Raw genomic sequence first — 22,862 nt, forward strand, 5'->3', positions numbered from 1 at the left:
AAAAACATTTTATTATGCTGACGTATGCGTGTGACGTCACGAGGACAAGAGAAGTATTCGGAGCCCGGAGAATCCTATACAACAAGCTCTGTTTTCATTTCATAATTCCACAGTATTCTGGACATCTGTGTTGGTGAATCTTTTGCAATTTGTTTAATGAACAATGGAGGCTGCAAAGAAGAACGTTGTAGGTGGGATCGATCGGTGTATTAGCGGCTGGCTGTAGCAACACAACAAGGACTTAGCAGACGCCTAGCCGATGCTAGCCGCCAAACCCACGGATGAAGTTCTTCGTCGCGCCGTCGATCGCTGGAACGCAGGTGAGCACGGCAGTTGATGGGCAGATGAGGGCTGATGAATGGGCAGATGAGGGCTGGCTGGCGTAGGTGGAGCGCTAATGTTTTTATCATAGCTCTGTGAGGTCCGGTTGCTAAGTTGCTAAATTAGCCTTAGCGTCGTTAGCAACAGCATTGTTAAGCTTTACCAGGCTGAGAATTATTAACCGTGTAGTTACACGTACATGGTTTAATAGTATTGTTGATCTTCTGTCAATCCTTCCAGTCAGGGATTTATGTATTTCGTTTCTATCTGCATTTGAGAACGATGCTATCACGTTAGCTCAGTAGCTAAGTGTGTCACCGATGTATTGTCGTGGAGATAAAAGTCACTTTGAATGTCCATTTCGCGTGCTCGACTCTCATTTTCAAGAGGATATAGTATCCGAGGTGGTTTAAAATACAAATCCGTGATCCACAATAGAAAAAGGAGAGAGTGTGGAATCCAATGAGCCAGCTTGTACCTAAGTTACGGTCAGAGCGAAAAAAGATACGTCCTGCACTGCCTCTAGTTCTTCACTCTAACGTCTCTCATCCACGAATCTTTCATCCTCGCTCAAATTAATGGGGTAATCGTCGCTTTGTCGCTCCAAATCTCTCTCGCTCCATTGTAAACAAAGGAAAATTGTGAGGAATATTACCTCCTGTGACGTCACGCTACTTCCGGTACAGGCAAGGCTTTTTTTTATCAGCGAGCAAAAGTTGCGAACTTTATCGTCGATTTTCTCTACTAAATCCTTTCAGCAAAAATATGGCAATATCGCGAAATGATCAAGTATGACACATAGAGTGGATCTGCTATTCCCATTTTAAAAAATTCATTTTAGTAGGCCTTTAAATTATCAACAATACTAATCTTACAATACCCCCTTCGTGGACAAGGAATGACAGAGTTGAATTGCTTTATTAACTATCAACAACATGGCGCTGCCATCAACAACCTCCTTCCAGTTCGCCGACTACCAACGCTGAGCTTAAACAGCTAATGAGCACGCCCTCTGCAACAGGCACCACCTTTTAAAAGGCACACACTCACGCACTCTTCTCGTGAGACACATCTCAACTGCATAGAACAGATAAATGAAAGTAAATAAAATAAGTAATGCATTAATTACATTCACTAATAATTATTAATATATACAAAATAATTATTCTGTTAGTAATTGAATTACTTTTTTGGGAAAGTAATGAGTTACTGTAATTAACCAAATTTTTAAAGTAATTTTCCTAACACTGATCGATTCATCTCTAGTGGTGAGTAAGGCAGTACAAGAGCTCGACAATTAGTTTGTTTACATTTGAGTGCCAAGAAAATTGATACACTTTCTGTATCAATCAAAAAATCAACGTTTATTTATATAGCCCTAAATCACAAGTGTCTCAAAGGGCTGCATAAGCCACAACGACATCCTCGGCTCAGATCCCACATCAGGGCAAGAAAAAACTCAACCCAATGGGATACAATGAGAAACATTGGAGGGGGAAATGGCCATAAATGGAAATCATTTGAATTACATTGTTTTTTGACAAGTGTATCCAATGAATTGTTAAGGTCATCTAGTGTCCATGTATACAACTTGTATTTTAAGCTGCATTTATACATTTGTCAGTGAATTATGTAGAATATTGCAATACTGTATTGTATCGTGACTCAAGTGTATTGGTACCTATTGAATCGTGGCGTCCTTGCCAACGACTATGAATAATATCAATCAATCCTTAAGTTTAATGATAGCATTGATTGGTGCTCAATGGTATCTGGAAGCAAAATGGAGAAACGTGGATGAAACCAGAATGATACACAAGTTAAGACTGATGTATCAGTCTTAACTAGTTTGCTAAAAATACAAACATGATGTCAGCTATCAGAAGTTCAGCTAGTATGCAGATATCTGCTATGGGAGCGTTGAAGTACAAACCCCAAAACCAGTGAAGTTGGCATGTTGTGTAAATCGTAAATAAAAACAGAATACAATGATTTGCAAATCCTTTTCAACCTATATTTAGTTGAATAGACTGCAAAGACAAAATACTTAAAGTTCGAAATGGAAAACTTTGTTATTTTTTGCAAATATTAGCTCACTTGGAATTTGATGCCTGCAACATGTTTCAAAAAAGCTGGCACAAGTGGCAAAAAAGACTGAGAAAGTTGAGGAATGCTCATCAAAATTGGGATGGCGTAGAGTTGAGGAAAGAGTTCACCAAATCGCAATGTGCCTGGTATTCAAAATACTCAGAGAAACTGTCCCCAAGTACCTGTTGAACTATTTCACCAGAGTAAGTGATTCACAGGTACTACACGAGAGGGAGTTCCTCAGACATCGTCCCCCCCAAATTCAAGACTCTCATGGGAAAAAATGCATTCTACTATTTTGCCACCACATAGTGGAATGCACTACCAACAGCCCTTAAAATTCGAAATACCCTACTAAATTTTAAAACTGTCATAAAATCCTGGCTCAGCTCAACCTCTACCTGATCTGAACCAAAATTGATCCCCAGCAACTTTCCGAAGCATCAAACAGGTTTATACTGTATGTGGTTATAGTGTGTATATATTTTCTCATTCTGATTTGCACACTCTTGGAGTCAACAAGTGTATAGTCATGTACATAGTGTCATGGACATAGTATATATATATATATATATATATATATATATATATATATATATATATATATATATATATATATATATATATATATATAATAAAACCACGCCCCCCGTACACAACAAGAGGTTTCATAATGGCAACAGTTTGGACCTAAAATGGATTAATCCCATTTGCAAAAGCCCATTCTTTACCATGGTACTGTTCCACAACATTGAGCAACCCTAAAAAAAAAAAAAACACCGCACTGCTTTGCAGACTCACTTGGCTGTCCAAGCAGTCATGCATCAACCAGAAGCTTTGATAACCTTTGCCCCAACAAACACTACTCTGTGACATTGTCAAATGAACACTTTTGTTGAGGAGTTGCAAACAAACATGACAACAAATCCCATCATGCCATCAAAATACAAGAAGGAAAGAGCCTGATGGAAAAGAAAATTCCCCCCTAAAAATGGTTAACTGGTAAGGGGAATGCAATTGTCATCGAGTGATAGATAATTTCACACATTTGATCAGTGTAACACCAAAACGGACCCAAGTCCCAGTCACCCTCAGAGCCATTGCACAAGTGTTTTCATTTACTTTGATTAGACATCCTCTCTCCGTCTAGTTCCCAGCACCCACCCACCCACCGCTGGGCTCCCACGAATGGTGGGATCCTTCAAGGTGCAAAGGACCTGCTTCTAATTTGAATGTATTTCAGGACTAAAAATAATGAGCTGCAAATTGCCTTTATTTAGAGTTCATGCCACATGTCAGACGTAATTGCTTCTTTTGCCGTGATTTCCACATCCAGGTGACAGTTGATTTGTTTCAACTTTGCCCTCTGTTCTTGCAGGAAATGCACCGCAGAGCTGTCGCGAAAAACATTAGCAAGGTTTTAAAAATACTTAGGTAATAGTTGTGCGAGACTTACACAGCGGATAAAAGGAAAAATGGCACATTTCCCTTTTGTGCAGGCTTTCTTGGTGAATAAAATGTGTGGTTGATTGACAGCAGCTGCCATGTTACTACAGTACCAGCATTAAAGTTGACACTTCACTGTGGGTTTTTTTTCAACAAGTGGTAATGAACAAACAAGTATGTTTATTTTTGGAGCCTTAAGTGCTCTAAAGTAGCTACATTATGGGAGCAGGTGAAAGGAATGGTGAAAGGGGTTAGGAGGGTCTTTCCAAATGCAACCAGTTTTTCTTCGTGAGGTAGAGTCTAAGAGTGAGAGCGCTATATCTCACCTGTAAAAGCAAAAGAAAACATGTTTTTAGACTTTGATATGGCTGTTTCTTTATATAGTAAATGTAAAAAAAAAAAAAGTAGAGAAGTGACTCTTACACTGTTTCAAGATGAAATTCAATTGTGATTCTCATGGTGACAATTTGAGTCAGAATCAATTCAACACGATTCTCTATTAAAACCTATTCTCACAATATAGTATTTGGTGTATAAACTATAACAAAACATTTTCGTTACAGGTTACCAAAGCTTCAAGCATGTTTTTTTTCAGAATCTTTTTTTTTTTTGTCCTGTCCAGCTACTCAGGCAAATCATATTCTTGATGTAGATTCCCATATCGGCTTTACAAATGTACTTTACAAAAGAGAAGTATGTAATACTTCTTTCTTGTTGCCTTATTTGTATTTGACTTTATTAAATGGATTTATATTATTATTTGGTGTAGCCGGGCCGGAGCAGGAGGGGATAGCAAGAGAAAAAAAGGAGGACCGAGGGGGATAAGACAGAGAGACAACAACAACAGCAAACACAACAATAACAACAACAGAACAACATCAGCAAATAGTATATGTACAAATATGATGGTAAAAGTGATAGCAAATAAGCAGTTAGTGAAATAAATATTAATACAGATATGATAATGAACAGTATAACAATACAAATGGAGCAATACAAATACAAATAGAAATAGCACTATTGATAATGAATAATAACAATAATTACCTCTATTATTAACAATACAATTGTTTCAAATGCAACAATACATATATGTAATGATAACCTGAAATGCAAAAGAAAGCAGATAAATTGAGGGGGAAAAAGAGAAGACAACTATATTAACCTTGTAGATTGCTATAGGTTAAGGTTTGTCAGTGTGCCATGTGTTACCCAGTTTCCCCCTAGGGCAACAACGTTAATATATGTTTGATGAAACGTGATAATATGCATGAGTGTGTGTATGTATATGTACTTGTATATGTACAATATGTGCATATGTATATGTATATTGATTCAGAATTTTAATAAATAATAATTGTGATTTGGATGTAAATCGATTTTTACGGCACCCCTACAAAAAGTGTCATCCCTGTGTCCAACAAGGAGTGATACAGATATATGAACAATTCCCTGTTTTTCACTTCCCTAGGTTAAGAACTTTATCCATTAAGGGACAATGGACCAAACTGTTTAGATTACAAAACAAATGTTCCCATAGGGAAGAACAAAATATGTGTAGAAATAAAACCCTTAATGAGTCAAACGGTCACCATTTTAACCCCTAAAACACACAATCGTATTTTTATGTTGCAATGTTCTGAATGCAAAACCGCCTAAACTTTGATAACATCTGACAAGGTTCATTGTCATGTACAACCAGGGGCACCGAAAAGGGGGGGTAAAGGAGACGGATTCTAGGGGCCCATGATGGAGGGGGGCCCAGAGAGGCCCCTAATGATGATGAAATTATAATGTTGCCGCTGTGTTGGGGGCCCTGTAAAGATTCTTTTCATGGGGCCCAAAATCCCTAGCGGCGCCCCTGTGTACAACAATGATATTGATATATCGAGTTTGTACGATACATCAATATATTTTTAAACAAGATATAATTAAGAAAATATCGTAATATCGATATAATTTATTTCACGTTAAAATGACCAAACGCTTATTTGTTGTGTTACTTGTTCTCCCCCGCTTCCTCTCCATGGGCTACTAAACCCCTCCCCTTCCTCCTTCCAAGACGTGCTTGCATGTATAAGAACATCCATGATTGGTTGGTTGTTTACTATGATGAGTCTCGATTGGTTGAGATTAGGCCAATTAGAAGCAACATAGGGCGGGTCATGGAACCAGGAAGGGAAATCACAACAAACATCCCAAATGACGACGAGAGAGTCGTAGAAGAGAAAAGGGAATTTTCAAGCGGACGATTTTTTTTTTTTTTTTTAAACTAGTGGAAGATGCCAGAGGGATTCTCTTCCTTAGATTTTTCTTTTACATTGTCGACTGGGAATAAAAAGTGCCTGCCTGCAAATGTATTTTTATATGACTTTGATACATTTTGTATTATTTGCACAGCTATGTTATTTATTTTATGCAGGAAGAATATGTTTCTATTTTATTTTATAAATTCTTTGTTTTTCTATTTTATTCATGTTATGTAATTATGTGCTACTTAAACAGCTTATTTTCTGTGCTGTTAATACCCATCTTGACTAACTGGGTTATTAAAAGTGCCACTGACTGTTTACAGTACAGTTGTCATTCACTTCAATTTCAGTGAATCTCGCTCAAAATTGAATATCTTTACATAAATATTTTCACCGGAAAATATAGACATATATACGGAATATCGAGTTTAAGTAAAAATACATTGAGATATACATAGCAAAGCACATATAAATATTACAACATCTCGAGACTTGTCCCCTAAACATCCCCCGCTCCAACCCCCCCCCCCGGATTGTAAATAATTCAATGTATACACTCTGATGATTAACTTGTGTGATGACTGTATTATGCTAATAGTATATGAATGAATTGATTTACGTGGACCCCGACTTAAACAAGTTGAAGAACTTATTCGGGTGTTACCATTTAGTGGTCAATTGTACGGAATATGTACTGTACTGTGCAATCTACTAATAAAAGTTTCAATCAATCAATCAATCAGGGGAGGGACTGGGGGCCACGGTGGCAGGCTGCAGCTCTTCAGGCGCTGCCCGTCCGTCCATCACCCCTAAGGGATTCGCGTCAAGGGTGTTGGATGGGGGGGTTGGAGTATGTGTGTGTGGCGTATATTTTTGTGGATGCATGTGTGTGTGTGTGTGTGTGTAAGCCTGCCGCGTGGCTCTGTTCCGCGGCCTTGATGTTGTGCAGTCGCTAGTCCAAAGTCATCAAGAGGAAGTAAAAATATATCGAGATATACTTTTTCATCCATATCGCCCAGCCCTACTTTAATCTTCAAGAGAAATTCACACAAAGAAATGAACAAGAGTTACAAACTGCCACAAAACACCAAATAAAAACACTTGGATCTCAGGTAACATGCTGATATCAGTTTTTCCCGTCCCAATATATTTGGGGAGGCACTCTACCGGGACGGCACCCAATGTGTTGTTGTATAAATGGCGAGGAGTGAACGCATTCCCCTATTCTATGACTCGGCTACATTGCGCACGACCACATCAGTGTTTCCCACCCAAACATTGAAATTCAATGGAATTCAATGAGTTTATTTCGGTCATGCAATCAACCATTTTGTGTGATCAATTTAACAGCACAGATTACAATCATACACATACACACACAAAAAGAAAAAGAATGACTGAAAAAGGAAAAGACTGAAGCCAAGGCTTATATTTGCCTATCCTATACATTCACTGAAAATTAGATTGCCTGGAACATCAACATTCAAAAAAATCAATGGGATGAAAATAATCATTGCTATATTTTATAATTTTCCATTATTTCACCTTTCAAGGCTTTCTTAAACCTTAAAGAACTACATGTCTTCAACTCATCACTGAGCTTGTTCCACCATTTAACTCCTAAAACTGAAATACATTTGTATTTTATGTTCGTTCTTACTTTACATATTTCAAAAAAATCAATAGCCCCCGTAAATTATAGTGTGCTCTTCTTATTTTAAACAACCTAAGAATACAAGCTGGAAGGCTGTTGTCCTTTACTTGAAACACAATGTCCATTGTTTTTAAAAACACAATATCTGAAAATTTTACTACATTAGAACTTATTAATAATGGATTGGTAGGTTCACAGTAGCAGGTTTTGTGTATTATTCTAACTACCCTTTTTTTAAGTTTAATTTATTTATTTGTGGTAGCCCGTCACAAATAAATCCAGACTGCCACAAATGGATTTGGTGCTACCCGTTCGGTGGCCGTAGGCATTGTAACAACACTTCCAATTCAAGACGCAGTACACTTTAAAAGTGAAAACCTCCAAAAGCCTGTGGAGTTTGCATTGCCACTGCTGTGAATGACGAGATGTGGAAGCATGCAGAACAATTCCACCAGTGCGCAGGCAAGCATTTAACTTTTTTATTTTTTTTATTTTTTAACTTAACCGAAGTCATTACTAGCAATAGTGCCAGGAAGACAGAGCTAAGAGACACTCTTCTGTCGTTTGGTAACACTTGGCCTTCCCAGTGAAATATGTCAACAATGGGGGTTCAAAGTCCAGTCCCAAGGCCATTTGCAGACTGCAGCTCTTTTTAGTAATAAAATAAACACACAAAAAACTGCATACATTTAAAAACATAATAAAACATTTTCATGAGAAAAAAGCTGAAACGTCGATACTAATGATTAAATATATTGTTCAAATATAATAATTTGTAGCCTTTTTGATTTTCTTATTGCCTACAAATATGTCTTTAAAAAGCCTAAAACACAGCCAAAGAGAATACTTTACTGCAGGAGTGTCAAACTCGTTTTCATTAAAGGGCCACATCACAGTTATGCATGTAACCGTAACTATACAGTATATGAATATAAATGTACCATCGCTTCATTATATTATTACACAAGTGCCTATGCATTTGATTATTAGATATTTTTACATGCAATTTGATGGATAAATACTGTTTTGTTTTTTTCTGTCAAATTGGAAAGGACAAAAATATTTAGTAAGAAAGGTAAAGAGCTCTATTGACAGCACATTATTTCTGAAGCACAGCACATTAATATAAAATATGGTTGTCCCGATACCAATATGTCGATACTTTTTGGTACTTTTTTGTAAATAAAGGGGACCACAAAAAATGTCATTATTGGCTTTATTTTAACAAAAAATCGTACAGTACATTAAACATGTTTCTTATTGCAATTGTGCCCTTAAATAAAATAGGGAACATACGAGACAACTTTTCTTTTATTAGTAAGTAAGCAAACAAAGGCTCCTAATTAGTCTGCTCACGTATGCAGTAATATATTGTGTCATTTTCCATTCTATTATTTCTTTAAAATTATGAGGGACAAACTGTAAAAAAAAAATTTTAATCCACTTGTTCATGTACTGTTAATATCTGCTTACTTCCTCTTTTAACATGTTCTATCTACACTTCTGTTAAAATGTAACAATCACTTAATCTTCTGTTGTTTGATACTTTACATTAGTTTTGGATGATACCACAAATAGTTACAGGATCTAACAATGATCATCATTTAAGTCCTCATGTGTCCAGGGATGTATTTCCTGAGTTTATAAACATAATAGGAATTTTAAAAAGGAAAAAAGATTTTGTGACGATAAAAAATATCAATGTAGTCCATAGTAGCATCGACTAGATACGCTCCTGTACTTGGTATCCTTACAGTGGATATCAGGTGTAGATCCATCCATGGCGTTTGTTTACATTGTGACGCCGGTGAGCTACGGTGTGTAGTGAAGCATGTTTAGCTATGCCTCGTCCTGCAGGGATGATACTTGTAAGGAACGTACTTTGTCGCCATGGAGGCGAGGATTAGTGATTTAGAAGTAGCTAAAACACTGCCGACTGCAGATGGACTTTAGCCATGTCTTAAAGCACTTCTTCCTGAGGGCGTTTCACTGTTATAACTTCACCTTTATCGTTAGTTTTTAAGCCAAAATGCGTCCGTTCTCCCTTTTCTGTCCACACACTGTGTCTGCTTGTAAGTATTCTGTGATTGTGTGCGGGTGGTGTATATTGTAGCGTCCCGGAAGAGTTAGTGCTGCAAGGGGTTCTGGGTATTTGTTCTGTTGTGTTACGGTGCGGCTGTTCTCCCGAAATGTGTTAGTCATTCTTGTTTGGTGTGGGTTCACAGTGTGGCACATATTTGTAACAGTGTTAAAGTTGTTTTTACGGTCACCCTCAGTGTGACCTGTATGGCTGTTGACCAAGCATGCCTTGCATTCACTTGTGTGTGTGAAAAGCCGTAGATATTATGTGACTGGGCCGGAACGCAAAGGCAGTGCCTTTAAGGTTTATTGGCGCTCTATACTTCTCCCTACATCTGTGTACACAGCGGCGTTTTAAAAAGTCATTAATTTTACTTTTAGAAACAGATACCGATAATTTTGAAACCGATATTACATTTTAAAGCATTTCTGCTGATATTATCGGACATCCCTACTTACAACCCTGTTCACCTGCTCAGTGGCCTTGTGGCTAGAGTGTCCGCCCTGAGATCGGTAGGTCGTAAGTCCAAACCCCGGCCGAGTCATACCAAAGACGATAAAAATGGGACCCATTACCTCCCTGCTTGGCACTCAGCATCAAGGGTTGGAATTGGGGGTTAAATCACCCAAAATGATTCCCGAGCGCGGCCACCGCTGCTGCTCACTGCTCCCCTCACCTCCCAGGGAGTCGAACAAGGGGATGGGTCAAATGCAGAGGGTAATTTCACCGCACCTAGTGTGTGTGTGACTATCAGTGGTACTTTAACTTAACTTCAACCCTAATATAAAATGACATGAAGGGCAAGATCTGGCCCCTAGCCTTTGAGTTTATAATAAAGAAGGAAAAAAACACATAAGTCGCACTGGAGTATAAGTCGCATTTTTTGTGGAAATTTATTTGATAAAACCCAACACCAAGAATAGACATTTGAAAGGCAATTTTAAATAAATAAAGAATAGTGAACAACAGGCTGAATAAGTGTACGTTATATGAGGCATAAATAACCAACTGAGAACGTGCCTGGTATGTTAACGTAACATATTATGGTAAGAGTCATTCAAATAACTATAACATATAGAACATGCTATACGTATACCAAACAATCTGTCACTTCTAATCGCTAAATCCCATTAAATCTTATACGTCTAGTCTCTTACGTGAATGAGCTAAATAATATTATTTGATATTTTACGGTAATGTGTTAATAATTTCACACATAAGTCGCTCCTGAGTATAAGTCGCACCCCCGGCCAATCTATGAAAAAAACTGCGACTTATAGTCCGAAAAATACGGTACATCACGGCGGTTTGATGCAACTTTAGGCATATCATTTTTTTTTATTATTATTCAAATTCAGTGATGTGTGACTTGACAAGTTCACTTGTAGGTCCACAAAGGGCCAAACGGTAAAGGCTACAATGTTAAGGCCCTGAACTCCATTACATAACAAGGGGAAACCATCAGTCATTGTTGTGATGTGAAACGGCCATCAACTATTTCCCCCCTCAGAGAGTTAAAGCTTCCATCTAAAGAAGGTGACGGCACCATGAGCTTGATGGTGTTTGTGCAAGCTTAAATCAGTTTAGCAGGGGTGGTAATAAATGTGTGTTTGTGTGGTGGTGCTCTTCCCTACAATGATTCATTGTGGCAAATGATCAGCCTTGAACAAACAACATGCAAGCCACCCGTCCGTCTGTATAAACAAGCAAACAAACAGAGACGACAGACAAACAAGGCGTGAAGAGTTTGGGGCGATCAAAGACACGCGAGACAAAATAAAGCAAGGTTAGGCTAGTTTGTGTACCTATAATATCAAGTTGAATAGGACTGATTTATGCCATTTGTCCATGATCCCCATCAATGTAGTTTGGGGTGTCTTTTTATTTTTCTGATGTGTTTGCCATTGTGAGTAAGAGTTAGAGTGTGTGTGTGTGTGTGTGTGTGTTAGTGTGTGTGGGATGTAACCCAAGCCTGCGCGGCACAACACAGCAGCCTGTTCAAAGGCCTGTTTGTATTATTACAGCTTGTCCAGCTGCTCAGGACAGACAAACAAGACTTAGTGCTTCGGGCTGCAAAACAGACCTCCCTGCACCCCATTGTAGAAACCCCTGTGGCCCTGCCCAACCCAATGTCTCGGCCCGGAATTGAACAAACAAAACGCCTGCAAAAATGTATATATGTTGCCAGACGTGATGGGAGGTTTGGTACAAAACATCTGAACAATGGCCGAGAATGCGGCCAGTGCGATAAATCATCGTCCGAGATCTTTTTTTAAAACTTGATTTATGGGAATGTCCATGATCTGAAGCTTTGTTTTCAAAATTATCTATTTTAAAAAATGGGTGCATCGATGTTTGTGTAGTAGTTCCCTTTCTGCCCATTTCTCTCCCCAAGTCTGAAAAGTGCTTATACATTTTTTCAGCTCACTGTAATGAGTAACACTACCCTCTTGTCAAAATAGTGAGACTCCGTTCCACATTTGCTTTGTAAATCTCTCATACTTCCCTGAGCGGTGATCCCAAAAAGTAAATATGGTAACACTTTAGTATGGGGAACACATATTCACCATTAATTAGTTGCTTATTAACATGCAAATTAGTAACATATTGGCTCTTAGTCAATATTAAGTACTTATTAATGCCTTATTCTGCATGGCCTTATTATACAACCAGTAAGCCATTAACTAAGAGTCTTCCCTCAATAACCTCAGAATTATTGCTTATTAGTAACCCTAACCCTAACCTTTATATGTTCCCCTAGTGTCCAAATAACTCTAAATTAAGTCTTTGTTAAGTCTTTGTTACTTTAATAAGCAACGGGGACGGCGTGGCGAAGTTGGTAGAGTGGCCGTGCCACCAATCGGAGGGTTGCTGGTTACTGGGGTTCAATCCCCACCTTCTACCATCCTAGTCACGTCCGTTGTGTCCTTGGGCAAGACACTTCACCCTTGCTCCTGATGGCTGCTGGTTAGCGCCTTGCATGGCAGCTCCCGCCATCAGTGTGTGAATGTGTGTGTGAATGGGTGAATGTGGAAATACTGTCAAAGCGCTTTGAGTACCTTGAAGGTAGAAAAGCGCTATACAAGTATAACCCATTTATCATTATAATTATAACTAATTAATGGTGAATATGTTCCCCATACTAAAGTGTTACCCTAAACCAGGGGTCACCAACCTTTTTGAAACCAAGAGCTACTTCTTGGGTACTGATTAATGCGAAGGGCTACCAGTTTGATACACACTTAAATAAATTGCCAGGAATAGCCAATTTGCTCAATTTACCTTTAACTCTGTTGTTATTAATAATTAATGATATTTATCTTTGTGGAAACACTGATCATCTTAATGATTTCTCACAATAAATATATATAGAAACAGATAAATATCAACATGCAACACTTTATTTTTATATTTTCTCTAAGTGCACATTTTTCAAATTGAACATTTTCAAATGATCACTTCTAAGACAGTCTTGTGAAATCACAATATCCCATTTTAACTAGCTAGCCACTAACATTTTTTAACAAATCATGAATTACTTTGCACCATGTTTGTACAAATAATAACTCATGTAAAATACAAAAGTCAACTCAAATTTTTAAATAAATCATGTCACACTTTGAACTGGACACCAAATCTGTTATCTGTTTCTTTGTCAGTTAGTGAAGACCAAGTCTTTGAAATATTTTCTTGGATTTTCAAATTCTATTTGAGTTTTGTCTCTCTTAGAATTAAAAATGTCGAGCAAAGCGAGACCAGCTTGCTAGTAAATAAATAAAATTTAAAAAATAGAGGCAGCTCAATGGTAAGTGCTGCTATTTGAGCTATTTTTAGAAAAGGCCAGCGGGCTACTCATCTGGTCCTTACGGGCTACCTGGTGCCCGCGGGCACCGCGTTGGTGACCCCTGCCCTAAACATTGTTCGATAATTATAATTATATTATATCATAATTATATAACTCATGGGCACTTATTTTATAGTTTAGCACCTCCCTGTGTGCAATTTTTACTTTCCACCCACAATCTGAATGCTTCTGTACATATGTATAATATTTACTTCCTGTAAACAACACATTGAACATAAATCGTTCTCAGGACTGGACTGTGCACCTTACCTCCTTTTGCACTATTGTTCTTTTTTTTTTCTTCCTATGTTTTGCATATTTTGTAGACTGTCGCACTGATACTGGAGTTGTTTTTAATCTCATTGTACCTGTGTATAGTGACAATAAAAGGCATTATATCCTATTTTATTCTATTCTAAACGCAGTGATCTACCTAAAAAAGACCTGATGTAAATTAATGCATGTTTTTTAGCATTTTTTTCGACCTTTATGTTAGAGTGTGAGGATCTTCCAAAAGGATCTGATCGAGGTAATCAAGATCAGATTAAGACAACACTCTGGGCTCCCTTGCAGCCCCTCATTTTATACTTTTCACCTCAATTTGTGCCACTCTTTCCCCCTTATTCATGCAATCCTCACTCCTCCATTCAGCATCCATCCTACTCTCCTCCTCCTCCTCCTCCTCTCCCCTCACTCACCCTCTCTGAGTCAGGGTCCCTGTGTGCCTGTATGTAACATCAGTAAAGCTGTCAGGCAGCCAGGCCAAGGTAAACAGCCCAGTGCTAGGTTCAGGGGTGACGGGGGCCTGAGATGTTTTTCCTCAGGAACCTAGGGACCCCCAGGGGCTTCTGGCCCGGGCCAGGGAGGAGGAGGAGGGAAGATGATCCCCTCAGTTGCCCCCACACACCGGCAGGCCCCCCACTTTTTGTCTCTGTCCTCCCCACTTTTTGTCTCTGTCCTCCCCATCACTCTCTGTGCAGCGTCCGAGTCGTACGTCGGTGTACACAAAACGCATTTATCTTTTCATCAGAACATTTCCACACGCACTTTTTTAACCTAAATCCTTTACAGCAGAACTTAAGGTCAAGTTAAACGTCCTAGTTCAGAATTGCTCGAAAAAAATGCCTCCAAAGTCAAACTAAACTACAAAATAGCTTGTACTATTAGTGGCTGTGTTGCGTTTGGTCTAATGAGACTGCGTGTGCAATTGAAAAGTGGTGCAGACCACCTTTTTTAGATGAGGATTTTGCGTGTACTATGCAGCAGTGGTCCCCAACCACCGGTCCGTGACGCATTTGCTACCGGGCCGCACAGAAACATTTTCTCCAACTTTACTTTGGCCTGTCCCACTTAACACACCAATAACTTATTAGATGTATATTACAACTCCTGATAGGAAGTCACCATTTGTTATAGTACTAGGGTTGGGTATCGTTTGAATTCGAACGATTCCGATTCCAATTCTTTGTTTCGATTCCGATTCCTGACGATTCTCGGTTCCGATTCTTTTAGGAGGCAGGGTCAAAAAAAAGTTTTGGATATTTTAAATGAGCTAGCTAACCTACAGTCTTTCTGAATGAAATAGTCTGACATTCTCCATCAATTTTAATTCTATTAACTTTTTATGAACTTTACTATAAATTCCTCACAGGGCTGTTTTCAACTAGAATATAAATACAGTATAAAATCAGAGACAGTTCTTGTTTAGGAAAATGACCATATCCGCCTTCTCAGGCAGGATGCGTGAGCGTTCTGGACAGATAGTGTCTCCTGCTGTGGAAAATACACGTTCGCTGGGTGTGGAAGAAGTTTGAACGTATAAATAGGAGAAAGCGCAATCTGACAGCAAAGGATAAGTCTTTTGTTGGTTCCACCACCATGCAGCAGGGTCATCAGACATAAGTATCGGTGGAACGTCCTGGTACATCTGCAGCTCTCTCTTCACTCGTTTCTTGATGGACATGGAGCTCTGTTATTTCGCGGTTATTTCATTTTTTTTTTGTAAAGTAAAGCCACACTTTCGACCGCCGACGCCCGCTATCCATGCTTGAGCTTGACTGACTCGCTCGGCTATGCTAACACTTCCGGCGGTGGGCGCTTCTTCGTTGGTGCTCAGCGGCTTCTTCTTCCGGTTCGGCAGACTTTTTTTTTTTTTTTTTTTCCCCGGTCGGTGGACTGGGTATCGAAAATAGGAATCGAAATTTAAACTTTTGAACGATTACGGGAGAATCGGAAAGTTAGTCCCGGTTCCAATCGATACTTGATACCCAACCCTATATAGTACATTAATGCACATTAATGAACATATCAAATGTTAATATGCCAGATTGTAGCCAAAGGCTAATTTCCATCTGCAGGGTCCTTGTACACAACAGGGGTTCTTAATCTGACCTCAGGACCCAACTTTTCCACTACAGAAGGACCCGGGGACCACTCCAATATTAACACTGAAATAGTAATCTTACTCTTGATTTTGATCATATTCAATAACATTTTATATCTAACCTACTTACAGTTTAATACATTATAAAATGATATAAAAAGCATGTGTTAATCACAAAGATTATATTATTAATTTAACAAACCTTAGGCTTAAATGTACACAATATGTACCATGTTGTGCTAAAATAAATAAAATAAATTAGTAATAAATATGTTTCTTAACTAATCTGTCAATAAAATTAAAGTGCAAATGAAAATACAGCTGCACCGCTTTAGTCATAATTTTTGCGCTTAAGAAATTTCTCTATGACATTAGTGCCAGACTTCTTCCATCCATCCATCCATCTTCTTCCGCTTATCCGAGGTCGGGTCGCGGGGGCAGCAGCCTAAGCAGGGAAACCTAGACTTCCCTCTCCCCAGCCACTTCGTCCAGCTCCTCCCGGGGGATCCCGAGGCGTTCCCAGGCCAGCCGGGAGACAGTCTTCCCAACGTGTCCTGGGTCTTCCCCGTGGCCTCCTACCGGTCGGACGTGCCCTAAACACCTCCCTAGGGAGGCGTTCGGGTGGCATCCTGACCAGATGCCCGAACCACCTCATCTGGCTCCTCTCGATGTGGAGGAGCAGCGGCTTTACTTTGAGCTCCCCCCGGATGGCAGAGCTTCTCACCCTATCTCTAAGGGAGAGCCCCGCCACCCGGCGGAGGAAGGTCATTTCGGCCGCTTGTACCCGTGATCTTGTCCTTTCGGTCATAACCCAAAGCTCATGACCATAGGTGAGGATGGGAACGTAGACCGACCGGTAAATTGAGAGCTTTGCCTTCCGGCTCAGCTCCTTCTTCACCACAACGGATCGATACAGCGTCCGCATTACTGAAGACGCCGCACCGACCCGCCTGTCGATCTCACGATCCACTCTTCCCCCACTCGTGAACAATACTCCGAGGTACTTGAACTCCTCCACTTGGGGCAGGGTCTCCTCCGCAACCCGGAGATGGCACTCCACCCTTTTCCGGGCGAGAACCATGGACTCGGACTTGGAGGTGCTGATTCTCATCCCAGTCGCTTCACACTCAGCTGCGGACCGATCCAGTGAGAGCTGAAGATCCTGGCCAGATGAAGCCATCAGGACCACATCATCTGCAAAAAGCAGAGACCTAATCCTGCAGCCACCAAACCAGATCCCCTCAACGCCTTGACTGCGCCTAGAAATTCTGTCCATAAAAGTTATGAACAGAATCGGTGACAAAGGGCAGCCTTGGCGGAGTTCAACCCTCACTGGAAACATGTCCGACTTACTGCCGGCAATGCGGACCAAACTCTGGCACTAATCATACAGGGAGCGGACCGCCACAATCAGACAGTCCAATACCCCATACTCTCTGAGCACTCCCCACAGAACTTCCCGAGGGACACGGTCGAATGCCTTCTCCAAGTCCACAAAACACATGTAGACTGGTTGGGCAAACTCCCATGCACCCTCAAGGACCCTGCCGAGAGGATAGAGCTGGTCCACAGTTCCACGACCAGGACGAAAACCACACTGTTCCTCCTGAATCCGGGGTTCGACTATCCGGCGTAGCCTCCTCTCCAGCACACCTGAATAGACCTTACCAGGAAGGCTGAGGAGTGTGATCCCACAATAGTTAGAACACACCCTCCGGTTCCCCTTCTTAAAGAGAGGAACCACCACCCCGGTCTGCCAATACAGAGGTACCGCCCCCGATGTCCACGTGATGCTGCAGAGACAGCATCGCGTGGACAAACAGACTTCTTCTGTTTGTTTTATATTGTCATTACTGCCACAAGTGGTGGAAAAGTGTATTACAACTAAGTACCGCTGCTGCCTTTACGAACCACAGCTGAAAAACACATTACATTCTAGGGGGCGCTCGCGGCCCATCAATGGGTAAGAAACACTGGTATATAGTATATGCCATCAACGTGCCGGGGACCATGTCTTCGCAAAGAAACACGCCCAGGGCTCCCACTACTTCAGCGTTCTGGTGAGTTGATTTTTCATGCTCATTTTTTTGCTCTTTTTTTCTGCCACACGTAAAAAGCCGGTCCGTGAAAATAATGCATACATTAAACCGGTCCCTGGTGGAAAACAAGTTGGGGACCCCTGCTATACGGGTATCACCACAGAGACACTCATTTTCTGCACAGTCATGTTATCATGCTGATACAGTACCTGTGGCGATTTGCTATGTTTTCAAAAAAGCAGGAGACATTAAGGCTGGGCGATATATCGAGTTTGTAAGACATAGATGTATTTTTAAACAAGATATGAATTAATTAAGAAAATATCGTAATATCGATATAATTTATTTCATGTTAAAATGACCTAACACCGCTTATTTGTTGTGTTCCTTGTTCTCCCCCGCTACTCACTCCCTCTCAACACTCCACGGGTTACTAAATCCCTCCCCTTCCTCCTTCCAAGACGTGCTTGCACGTATAAGAACATCCATGATTGGTTGGTTGTTTACAATGATGAGTCACGATTGGTTAAGATTAGAGCAAAACATTAGGGACAGACCAATCAGAGGCAAGATAGGGCGGGTCATCGAACCAGGAAGGGAAATCACAACAGACATTCTAAATGACGACGAGAGAGTCGTAGAAGAGAAGAGGGAATTTTCAAGCGGGCGATTTATATATTAAAAAAACTATTGGAAGATGGCAGAGGGATTCTCTTCCTTAGAGTTTTCCTTTAGCAATGTAGACCACGTCCAGGAAACCCACAATGTGTCTACCTGGCCACATTTGGCCAAATGTATGCGTCTGGATTAAACATTAATTTGAGTTGTTTACCATGTAAACCCAAATCAAAACTGTTCTCGAGTTGCCAAGCCGGGCATATTTCGCGCAAGAAATGCCAAAAATGTATGCCGAAGTGAGGAAGATAATAGCCGCATATTTAAGTCAATTCACTTACTTGGCACTGACCAGAACCGTACGTGTGTGACAGTCCATTACATCCTCGACTGGGAATTAAAAAGTGCCTGACTGCAAATTTATTTTTTATCTGAGTTTGATACATTTTGTATTATTTGCAGAGCTATGTTAATTATTTTACGTAGAAAGAATATTTTTCTATTTTATTTATGTTATGTAGTTCTGTGCTACTTAAACAGTTTATTTTCTGTGCTGTTAATACCCATCTTGACTAACTGGGTTAATAAAAGTGCCACTGACAGTTTACAGTACAGTTGTCATTCACTTCAATTTCACTGAATTTCGCTCCAAAATGAATATCTTTATATGTATACTTTCACCGGAAAATATATCGAGATATATATCGAATATCGTGTTTAAGTAAAAAATATATCGAGATATACTTTTTCGTCCATATCGCCCAGCCCTAGGAGACATGTACTACTTTTTATGGACATTTTAAAATCAGTTGTGCAGTGCATCTGCAATCAAATCACTTCTTTTTTTTTTCTGCAACTTACTCCTCTCAAGACGCAAAAAAAATGCAGACTTATAAGAAATATTTTCATAATATATATTCAATGTAAAAAACTAATGTCATTAAAAAAATTACTAAATGACATCAAAACGCATCCATTTAATTTGTTTTAATCAGCACCTTAAGTTTTCTAGTAACTATAATATTATAAAATGATGTTGCTGAATAAACATTTTTGTATTTCTGATTGTCCAAAATGTTGTGACATGTGCACAGTACGCAGGACGGAGGATTCTCGTCTGTCCATCGTCTATCTGTGCAGCACGAGCACTACGCCTGCAGCCGTGTGTGGAACTGTCAGTGTGCACGTGCTTCTGACACGTGCTAAATACAACGCAAAATAGTGCTAGCAAAATGGTGATGAGTGTTGATAAATCACATTGCGTATGCTAAATAATTATATGCGCATATTCTCCCCTCGGTAAGGCGTTTTAATGATTAGCATATATTTTGCATATTTATGAAGACAGAGACGTAAAATGGATTGCACGCCTTATTTCCACTTTACACAGGTTTAGCCGATCAGCTTCGCGTGTGATATCAGGTTTGCACGTGCTTTAGCAAACGCAAACCTTTAGTAAGTCAGGTGTGTCTGTTATGTGTTATCAAAGCTTGAGTCAGGGGTTCTCAAAGTGTGGCACAGTTGGGGAGGAGTTTTGTCACGTCAGGGTCGTATTTTACAGCGTGGATCGTTCTCCCAGGATGCAGACGGAAAATCCGAAGGCAAAGTACAGGTAAGAAAATTATTAAATGTCCATAAAACATGCGGGACACAAAAAAAGAGCACCAGTGTGCCGATAGCACGGGAAGCTAAGGTAAAACTTAGCACAGGAATCAAAAAGGTAACAAGCATAGGAACTAGAAGCAAGGTATACCAACGTAACTGTTGCGTACAGCAAACAAGGAAGTCAGACTGAGTGTGGCGAACAGCGGGAATAAGTAGCTCTTTGATTAGTGCCCAGGAGCAGGTGAGCATCCCGAACACTAATCAAAGGCAGGTGAAAACAATCTGCAGTCATGGCAACTAAAACAAAAACCCAGGGGTGATCAAAACAGGAACTGAGGGAATCGAAAACTAAACAAACATGATCCGGGCAGTAGATTATGACAGAGTTTAGTACTTTTAAAGGGACCGATCAAATGTCAAGTACCGATTTGCATAAAATTGAACGGTAGGGGTGTAATAATAAACGGTATTAATGATAACTACGATTACTGAAAATCCGTCATTGATAGACGCATTTTGATAAACTCAGGCTGACTGGCGCTATTTCTCTAGCTTAAATGCTAACATGAATACAAGAGACATTAAGGTATTTCCATATTAAGCAATGACATACCCAAATCTAAACTTACAGTAAATAAACACATCGCCATCTGAGCAAATAAACTTTTCAAACATGCACATTGAACCTACAAGCTGAGCTCTTGTAGAACGGAGTGATCTGTGACGATCTGTCATTTCATATCTGGTTGTGTTTCCTTGTTTGAGGTTTATTTCCTGTCAGCGCTCTTGTTTTTGTTGCATTTCCTGCATGTCTCCCAGAGCGCTCGTTTCTAAGGATGATACTCGAAACTGGTTTTCCCGGTTGTTCGATAAGAAAGAACCGAGTCCTCGGACTCGAATCCCTTTTTGAGAACCGGTACCCGTTATCGAGACCACTATAGTAAAGAAAAAGAGTTGGTTCTTTATTCGAATCCCTGGAATCCCGTCCCGACCAGAAATGCTCCGTGTGACATCACAAGAAATGACGTCACGTAGCTCAGTCACTAGGCGCAGATAGGGAAAGCAGGAAAACAATGGACCAGAAAAAGCGCTCCAAGGTGTAATAAAGTTCAAAACAAAAAGGTATAATCCAATGAATAACTTTACTGCGAGATTTGAGCAGGGTACAAACACATGACGAACCCTTTTACGACCAACCGGAAACATAGCAACCAGGCTAGCAACACACCTCCTTTATGGCAGCTGTCGCAACGTTCTTAAAGCAACCGCAGCACATACATATATGACATCTCCCTTTTTTAACTTTTGTTTTTCTTTCCTTGTAAACAAAACAAAATCACACTGTATATGTGTTGTCTGTCTAATTATCTTGATGTTTACTTTCACAGCGTGCTCATAACCTCATTCTTAGCTGCCGGGTGGCAACATGCAACAACACTTTTCGGGGCTACCGCGCATGCTCGTCACTCCCGTTGCATGCTGGGTAGTGTAGTTGTTATTTTCCCTAGCTCATAACATCACATCTTTCCCCCTATAAAGAAAGATTTTAACTCAATAAAGTGTATTTCTTTTTTTAGCTTTAACTTTTCATTTTTTAGCATTGTAACTACATTTGCAAACAACTTTTCTCTTCATAGAATTTTCTTTCAATAAAGAAATAAAGTGCAAAAATGTCAAAGCATCATAACAAACAGTTATGTCAAATAGCAGCAGAAGTGCACTTTGTATTATTTTCAGTTTTGTGCCCAAAGGACTGATTTTATTTAACACTATATTATTATTTATACACCTATAGTGATCACAGAGACAGGTTGTTTTTGTGTTACTGTATATATTTGTTTTTCTGAAAAATCCCACTTAATATACTTTGGGTAACAACAGTGAATATTTATTTAGTTTATTTTATTTTTTTAGGGGGGTAACAGTCAATATTTATTTATTTATTAGATTTTATTTTTTTCTTATATAATAAAAGTGAGCTTTTGTTAAACCAAATATTGTGTGTTTTTTTCCATATACAACAACCTATCTGGACTCGATAAGAGAATCGATAAGGAATCGGTTCGATAAGAGGATTCGATAATAGGCTCAAACTCGATAATTTCTTATCAAACATCATCCCTACTCGTTTCCCTCACCTTTCCCTGATTGGCAGCCCGGCACACCTGGTTGCAGTTGCCGATTAGGCTGCTATTTATGCCTGCGTCGCCTGTTTCTCAGGGCTCGAGGACTGATTACGTTTGAGAACCTTTGTATGCATGACTGCTCCTCCTCTGTTTAAGTATATTAAAAACCTCTTATAGTGATGGGTTGATGAGGCCTCATGAAGCGTTTCGACACATTGCAAAACTGTATTGATACTGTGTCGATACTGTGTCACTAAATACTGACATCTGCTGGACATTAAAAATCCCTACAGGCAACCTATGGACCGACTCAACTGACACTGATTTTATGACCTAGTATATACAATAATATAAACCAAGTCATTGTATTTCATTTAGGATTATTTAATATCTTCATTTAAATAAAAAT

At 39.7% G+C, this 22,862-nt stretch overlaps 1 long non-coding RNA gene across 2 annotated transcripts in view; it reads right to left on the reverse strand.

The window, feature by feature from the left end:
• Positions 1-3,703: 3,703 nt before the first annotated feature.
• Positions 3,704-22,862, reverse strand: part of LOC133644241 (uncharacterized) — a 37,464-nt gene continuing 18,305 nt past the window's right edge. The window contains exon 3 of one of the 2 annotated variants that reach the window (XR_009824745.1): positions 3,704-3,803. This is a non-coding gene — a long non-coding RNA (uncharacterized LOC133644241). The other variant, XR_009824744.1, reaches the window with a different exon arrangement.

This window comes from Entelurus aequoreus, linkage group LG27 (genome assembly GCF_033978785.1).
Source record: "Entelurus aequoreus isolate RoL-2023_Sb linkage group LG27, RoL_Eaeq_v1.1, whole genome shotgun sequence".
In the NCBI taxonomy this organism is placed as follows: Eukaryota; Metazoa; Chordata; class Actinopteri; order Syngnathiformes; family Syngnathidae; genus Entelurus; species Entelurus aequoreus.